The 8,401-nt window shown below is 42.8% G+C and overlaps 1 pseudogene; it reads left to right on the top strand.

Annotated features, from left to right (window-relative positions):
- The first annotated feature begins 436 nt into the window (after positions 1 to 436).
- On the top strand, positions 437 to 1,913 carry LOC125918693 (glia maturation factor beta-like; annotated as a pseudogene).
- Positions 1,914 to 8,401: the final 6,488 nt, after the last annotated feature.

Raw genomic sequence — 8,401 nt, 5'->3', positions numbered from 1 at the left:
CTATGTTATGGGTCCCAGGCAAGGCTAAATGAGGCTGTCCCCCACATAGTGAGTGCCCTGCCTTTCCTAATGAGCTCTGACTCTGGTCTCTGCTAACCAAGTGCAATCATTTCCTGATACCCCAAAGGAATGATTGCCTTCCTGGGAGTACTGGGTGTTTGGCTGGCTGAGAAAAGAAATGATGGTTAACCAAACTGTTTCCCGCCCTGGCTGCGAAAGATGCTTTCACTCTGAAGAGCAGACGGTTCACCTGTGGGCAGTCTTCTCGAGAAACTGCTGAAAGAGGTCTTTCTCACTGAAAAAGACCATTCAAGAACTACTGTAGGGATGGGGGCGGCTCTGCCAGGCGCTGGGGCAGGAAGGGAGGCGATCGAAGACGTGCCATTTTTAAAGGAGCCTGAAATAAGGCTACAGGCTGTTGATGGGCAGGAAGAAAATGAGGGAGTCTTTGGTGGTTTGTGATGTTGCTGAAGATTTAGTGGAAAAGCTGAGAAAATTTGGTTTTCATAAAGAAACAATGCTGCCATCATAAGATTGGTAAGGACAAACGCCTGGTGGTACTGGATGAAGAGCTGGAGGGCTTTTCACCTGATGAACTTAATGACAAACTGCTTGAATGGCAACCACATTCACGGTGTATAGTTATAAATACCAACATGATGATGGAAGAGGTTCGTATCCTCTGCCTTATTTTCTCCAGCCCTGTTGGATGTAAGCCTCAACAACTGCTGGAAGCCGAGCTATCCCAGCCTGAGTGGCAGGGCCCCGGCTGTGGGTGGATTGGTGACTGCAGGGCGGCCGGCCGACAGTGAAGCTTCTTGTACTCCCGCTTTTAGGTAATTTGGCCTTATTAAAACTACCTGGGGTATTGTCTGTTGGGGAATTGCCCTTGGCAGGCCCCCTGGGAAAAAACTATTAGGAAGAAAATAAGGTTCCGCAAGAAATTGTGCGGCCTTACGTTTAGCCCTTGCCATCCTCTATGGAGACTCCTCTACTTACAGGAAGGATAGCCTCATGCATTTGCCAGCAAAGAGGGTCTGTATAGGAGAGACATATGGATTTGAAAGCCCCACTCCGGCAACTAAGTAGTGTATTTCTGGGCACAGGTGACTTCAATCCCTAGGCCCACCTGGCCCCCTGGAGGCATTCCAGATGATGACTGAACCTGGTCGGTTATAGTAGAGAATGGTTCATTGGTTCCTAGGTGCATTGTCTCTCTGAGAATGTATGAGGCATGGGTTTCTAAGGCTTTTTCAGCCCCTTTCTGGCACCTCGGACCAAGGCAAACACATTGTTCTGGCCTCATGTGGTTAGGAGGTCATGTCCCTGTAATAGTTCCACTTGAGGTGTTGAGAAATAGAGGGCCTTTTACTAGAACAGCAAAGCAAATACTTTGTAGATTATACATAAATGCAGATGCATAATGGAATGTAAGAAATTAATCTATAATCAAAGGGTATGCGGGAAATTTCTTAATAAGTTTCTTATTTCTTAAAGGTTGTTTATACATAGGAACGTTTTCACAATTAGGTGTTAGAAAAACATAGTTGATGTACAAGGAAATCACTAGTATATATAATGCCACGTTTACTGCAAGAAATTGGCCAGTTCAACACACTGCTGTTGTCTGTGTCCATTTTTATTTTGGTATTTTTATTTTAGCCTTTTATTTTTGTTTTAGTTTTGTTTTATTTTCACTTTTTCACTGACGCCGTTCATCCTTCGGGAACCCCTGGACCTGCTGGGGCTAGGACTCCGGCAAACAACAAATGATGTATGCTGGGAGTAAGAATAAGTTAGTCCCGACAGCGGAACTACCCACGGTATTTGAAATAAGAAACACTGAAGAATGGCTACGTGAGAAACTTGGATTTTTCCACTAATGTGAACTTGTCTGTTTCTAAAGTATTTAAGTATTAAGCTGACCATATTGGAACCAGACATAAGTATTTATGCCTAAAACTGCACTGTTCCTCCCAGTTCGTTTCCTGCAGTAAAGAAAAATTCTTCATTTTGTTCAAAGTTTGAACAAAGGAGAAATCATCTTCATAGTAATGAAACTTTGTAAAGTATTTCCTTATGTTTGGAAATGTTAGGTGGGCTACTTTCTCCAAGGACTTTTTGCACTCTTGCGACTAATTTTGGTAACTTATGGTTTAGAATTTGTTACTATTTGCAGACACTTGGCAAGTGGGTATTGGATTGTGACAGGCCACAGTTGCCTCTTTTTGACAAATACTGGATTATTAGCCGTTCATAGATGAAAATATCGTACTATCACTTGTCAAATCTTTGAAATTAATTTGGGGTAAAAGACAAATGACCCAGTTTTGAGCCATGAAAAGTAATTTTTGGTGGTGTAATCTATATTACAAGTACATTTTTCATCAACTCCATGCCTTCTTTGTTTTTCTATACCTTTTTAATCAAGTCCAGAAATTTTTTTCCTCAGTCATTCATTCTTAAGGTCTGGGAGTGAAATGTTATAATAGGTATGACTGTTAGGGTCTCTTCTGAGTAGAAAATAGCATCTTATTCTTGGAAATTGATAGGTTGGAACTAATCAAGAGCTTCATTCCTGGTTGTGTCATACTAGGTAGTTTTGGATCTAGGTTGAAAACACTATGTAATTATAAAACACCTCTCAGTGCTGTCCTGTGAACACTAGCCATTTTAAGTGTGTTGATACTGTGTCTCTGGTTTGTTAGCTTTGAAGTTAAAGACTTTTATACTGCCAGTGTTCCAGATTTGGTGAAATTAATACTTTTGTAAAGGGTCCAAGTGAAACAATTTTGTAATGTGTTTATCTGAAGTTTGCAATAAAGTCAACTTCATATTTCTAAAGTTCCAAGTATCTGCTTGCATTGGTGAGTATATGGCGGTTGAGAAGTATATTTATGATCAGTTTGTGCCATGGGAAAAAATTATTTCAAAACCTTAGCCAGTGTTAATAACATTAACACATCATTAGAAATTGCACCTTGTATTCTAAATGTCAGAAGATATTCTAAACCATACATCTGTCTTGGCATCGTTGGCATAGAGCAAGGATTCTAATATATAGTATATTTTAACATATAAATATTTAACTTAATTTGACAAATGTCTTGAGACTCCAAAGACTAATCAAATTTGGCGAGCAAATTCTTATGTTAAGAATATCTTAGGGGCACCCGGGTGGCTCAGTCAGTTGAGCCTCCAACTTTGGCTCAGATCATCATCTCACAGCTCGTTCAACCCCTGCGTCGGGCTCTGTGCTGCCAGCTCAGAACCTGGAAACTGCTTCTGATTCTGTGTCTCCCTCTCTCTCTGCCCCATTCCCACTCATGCTCTATGTCTTAAAAATACATGAAACATTAAAAAAGTATTTTAAAAAAAGAATAGCTTAGTCATTTCAAAACTAGAAAGGCATTTTTTCATGTTGGACTATTTTCCATTCATCTATTCTTTGCATTATTTTTGAGAGTTCTGTGCCAGCGTTAATAAAGAGGTGAAGATAGTTGGAATTTTCACAATTTTGAATCTTCTGTTGCCAACACTGTTTGGCTTCACTAATCTAAAAAAAACAGGAAGCAATAGGAAGAAAGTTTGAGATGAGGAAGTGCTAGAGTGGGTATTTTTTTGGTTAATGAATGCGAGGGATGCGTTATTCCAATTTCCAGAGCGAGAGAGACAGAGACAGAGACAGAGAGAGAGAAAACTTTACCCAGGAAGTTTATGAATTCTTGAAACAGGTGTTTTGATATTGGAGAATTAATGCTATTTCTGCAGAAATGCAGATATAACCCAAGTGAATGGAGAGTGTTTTTAATGTTTTTCAATGAAGGAAATGAGATTCGTTTCACCTGGTTTACAGCAATAAGAGAAACTAGTGCTGCAAGAATGTATTTTTTAATGAGGTTCCTTTTTTTCTTGCCTTGCTTGTTTTTGTTTTTTGTTTTTTAAATGGAAAATCCTCTATAATGTCAGACAATACTTCCATAAAGAGAACTTAGTTCTGTTCTTTAAGAGTGGCAAAGAGCTGTGATAATTCATGCTTTTTTTTTTGTACCTCGTTTGATTCCTTATCTATAACATGTATTTATAAGACAGTAAATTAGGACTAGGGAAGCAGTAGAACATGCTTTTACTCCCTCTGTCCTATAGGGAGACTTCCAAATTCTATGCTCTAGAGTGTTCTCAGACTTTTTTAAAACTTCCTTCCCATCTAATCAAATTTTTGCATTGTTATTTTCCAGTATATTTCTAATTTTTCTTTTTTTTCTGCCTTCTCTCCAACAGTAACTCCAGGGTTGATTATTGCAGTCTTGACGTTCCATAACTTTCTGGTGCAGCTATTCTCATTCACAAGCCTATATGGCCAAAAACCTGAGTCCAGGAGGACTCATGCAGAGATGAACAAGTTTACAGGGAAGTCTATCCTGCTGAAGAGCAAGGGTCCATTTGGTCCAACATATACCACAATCACAATGAACAGAACAGAATCCTCAGTGGAGAGCCCAGGACATGACTATAAGACAATCACATGGAATGGACTGCTGCGAGGTCTCAGAGTAAAAATAGAGCAAAGGGGTGAAAATGGAGAGGGAGAGCCAGAGTTATTCTTATCTCCATCAGAGATAAGAATAATATAATGCAGAGAGTGATGTGACTAGTACAGTCTTCCCCAGCTCACTGACTCAGGAAAGAGAAACACCAGTGGGCTTTGGCAAATGGTGCCATCTATAAATTCCACCTGAAAGCCCTGTCAGCAAGAAACCTGCCCAAATTCTTTCTTTAGAATCAGAAGGAAAGACCTGGCTCTAGTTATGTGTTTTGCCCTTGTCATCAGTACATAGGGACAGCAGTGATACAGCTGTAGCAAGGATATGCTCCCAGACAATGGGTACGTGTTTGGAAAGGGGAGATTTGACAGGTTTCTACCTAAAGGTACTTTACGCGCTGACCAGATCCTGGAACATCTTGCCCACATGAAAACTTCTTGTTCTTCAAAATGAAGGAATCTCCATTAGTGAGGGGAGGGGAGTCCAACTGGATGTCATTCTTGTTCATACCCTAGCCAGCTAAGCAACACCATGTGCTCAGAGACAGAAGGGTCAGGTTTCCTCTGGGATATTAGACCACATACCTTCAATTTCCTCAGTAACTGACTGGGAAACTGGCACCATTCATACACCCATGGCTCCTGGACATGAACAGAAACCTAGATAGAGAAGCAGCAATGAGATGTACATAGTACAAGAAGTACAAAGAGTGACAAAGTTCTGCATCTCCAAAGGGAATAGCATCCATCTGCCAAGTATATATTTTTCTTAACTCGATACAGAGAGTAGGACCGCTCCCTTCCTAAAACCTCTGGTTAAGCCTACACACAAGCATTCTCCAGTGGGCACCTTTGGATGCTCTAGGCCTACTGATATCCATAGATTCTGAATTCCAACTTCAGGGCCCCTGTGACAAAACCTTTGCAAAACTCACCAAAATTGTACAAAACTCCCTGCTTCATAGGAAAAGATATGACTGTGAGACACTGGTTCTGAAAGGATTCCAGGTAATCTCTTTCTTCAAAAGAAGAGCAATTATTTACTATGGCTATAAAAGCCTACTAAGTAAGAAAACCTTAAGGACATAAAGTTCAGTTGTAATCTAGGACATCAGACTCTGAGAGCACTCCACTGGCTCAGGAACTGACTGAAACTCACTTCCAATCCTTGGAACATCATTGTGTACAGACAGCCACATGGTCTTGCTGTGTGAATGGAGACCAAGTTTGAAAAACGGCAATGGGAGAGGAATGACTACAAGGACAGTCTAAGTTCTCCATTCAAATGGGCACAGGTCTAATCAAGGAAGGAGATATCTCTAACAACCCTTCCTCTTGTCCCACACAGGAGGCATGATCCTCCCCTAAACACCTGCTTTCACTACCCTGAAGGATTCTCCTTGGGCATCTTTACACCCCTTAGGTTTGGGGATGGCCATATAATTCTTAAATGAAATTAAGAAGGGCCCAATGCAATACCTATATCAACATCACAAGGACACCACTAAATTCCCAAGTTGAAACAAGAGGCTATTGCTATAAGAAACTTGTTCTGAATAAATTCTATTCAGAATCTTTCTTCACAAAAAGGGCTAGGTTATGGAAATGGAGACACAAACTGCTAGAGTTCTTCATCACATATGAGGTTTGGAGAATGTTTCAAATGAAGCACCCAGTGCAGTGTCCTCTCAACTAGGTTATATCCAGAATAAGAAATACCTGTGGGCTTAAGGCATGGGAAACTTCTGAAGGACTATACCTGGGAGCCATGACAGCAAGGAGCCTGCATTTTCCCACAGGAACCAGTGAATTCTGGATTTGTCTATCCCTTTCCCTTTTTTAATAAGTTGAGAAAAGCAGCAGTGTTTGAGCTATAGCTATTGGGTTCTGCTGGATCTTGCTTAGGATTCTGGAACAAGGACTTGTTTCCTTACACTTTGGCAAGGGCTCTTCCAGTGCTCATCCCCTCCCATTAATGCTTCCCATGTGGTAACTTTCTGCTTCTCAGGATGAAGGCAACTCAAACATCCAAGTAAATCAGGTAAGCTGGCTCCCCTTCACTTCCCATAGCACAGCAGGCCAAGCACCAATCACCAAGGAACTAAAGGCCTTCTTTCCTTTGGTAGAGCAGAGCCTGACAGCTCTCACTGAGCACAGGAGCAGAGTGGGAGTTTGTGGCCTACCCAGAGGTGGCTGCTGAATGAATGATGGCCCCATGGCTCCTAAGGGAGAAAAAAATGTCAAAATACAACAAGGAGAAGGAAATGGGCGCAAGGAGGGCCAGAACTCGACATTTCCAGTGAGAATGGGGATCCACATGGTATGAAGATGTGCTTCATTTGCCCTTGACCCAGAAGGATACCAGCTCCCTGCCCATATCTCTGGCCCAGACTACATATGAAACATTCTCTGCTGGGCCTCTAAAAATGCCCTGGGCCCCTGAATGGCTGCATCCTTCTGAAAGCCAGTGAATTAATGAAGAGGAGACCTGTGGCAAAATCTCTCCCCCAGTCACAAGGACTGGACCAGACTCCAAGGTGGAAGGCAGAGGATAGGACTCGGAGATATTGACTTTGAATGGATTGCAGGAAGAACCTTGTGTTTAGATAAGGAGCCAAGATGTGTAAAGTTGGATAAGGAAAACCAGATCTCTTCAGAGATTGGAAGGGGAATTCTATGGAGGAGTGAGTGCCCGTCATAGCCCTGCCAACCTTGCTGTGGGAAGAAGAAACACTAGAAGGCTTAGGAAAATGTGCTTAGACTCTCTGGGAACTGTGTCAGCAGCACCAGCCCTGTGTTCTTCATTCAGAAGGACCTAGAGAGCCTGGGACTCGGTCGGCTTTTCTTGATTTTTCCATCATTGAATGGAGTGAGCTGTGACAGTGCTCTAGCTGGGAGATACCCCCAGCTCTGGCTCCAAAGTGTGGTGAGGGACATTGGTGCCGACTTCCTGTAAATGTCACTTTCTGGGCTGACCAGCTTCTGAAGCCTACTGCTCCTGTGTGAACTGTCTGCATTTCAGGAAGAAGGCACGTCAATCAGGCTGAGCAATGGGTCAAGCTGGCTCCACTCCCCCACCCCTTGCTACAAACAGCCAAACAACATGCTCAGGGGTAGGAGGGCTGTTCTCTTTTGGGATAGCCGATGCTGATGGCTGTTATTGAGCACGGGACTGCATGGAAACACAACACTTTTCCATGGGAGCACGCTGATTGCCAGCTCCATGGCTCTTAAGCATGAATAAACGCAGAGTCAGAAACACAGTAAGGGAGATGGAATGGCCACAGCCATGACAAAAAGGCTTTCACTATTTCCACAATTGGAATGAAACCAATGTGGCATGGAGATGTGTTTCTTAATTTCCCCTAGGTCCAGCAATGAGGCCAGCTCCCCGCTAATACACCTGGGACCAGAGTTCATTAAAGATGAGAATTGGATTATATTTACAAAAAATGTGGAGCATGGGACTCAAAATTGGCCATCCCATGCACTCAAGCCTTATGCTTCTCCCGCACTCTACCAGGCACTGTCAATTCAACCTTCCAGAGAGATCTGTGCACTGGTATCAGTCCTGTCCCTGAAATCTCCTATGACCTAATCCTGACCCTAGCCAAGGATCTTTCCCTATGGGGGAGGGGGACAATTTGCACGTCTGAGAGGAATGGATATGGGGCCCATAATTGGTGTGGGGTTGTTCAGCACCAGCTGCTGGATGTTGTGAAATCACCATGCCATGTCCAAGTTAAGGATGGAGCTGCACATACGAGATCCTGAAGCCCGACCTGAACTTGGCTCACACCATAGACTGGTCCTTGCACCCAAAGACTAAGCCTGACCCGCAGCCTCCCTTGCGCCCTA

The sequence above is a fragment of the Panthera uncia genome, chromosome B4 (assembly GCF_023721935.1).
Source record: "Panthera uncia isolate 11264 chromosome B4, Puncia_PCG_1.0, whole genome shotgun sequence".
Taxonomy (NCBI): Eukaryota; Metazoa; Chordata; class Mammalia; order Carnivora; family Felidae; genus Panthera; species Panthera uncia.
Note: the sequence above shows the minus strand (reverse complement) of the source record. Positions and strands in the feature narration are given on the sequence as shown.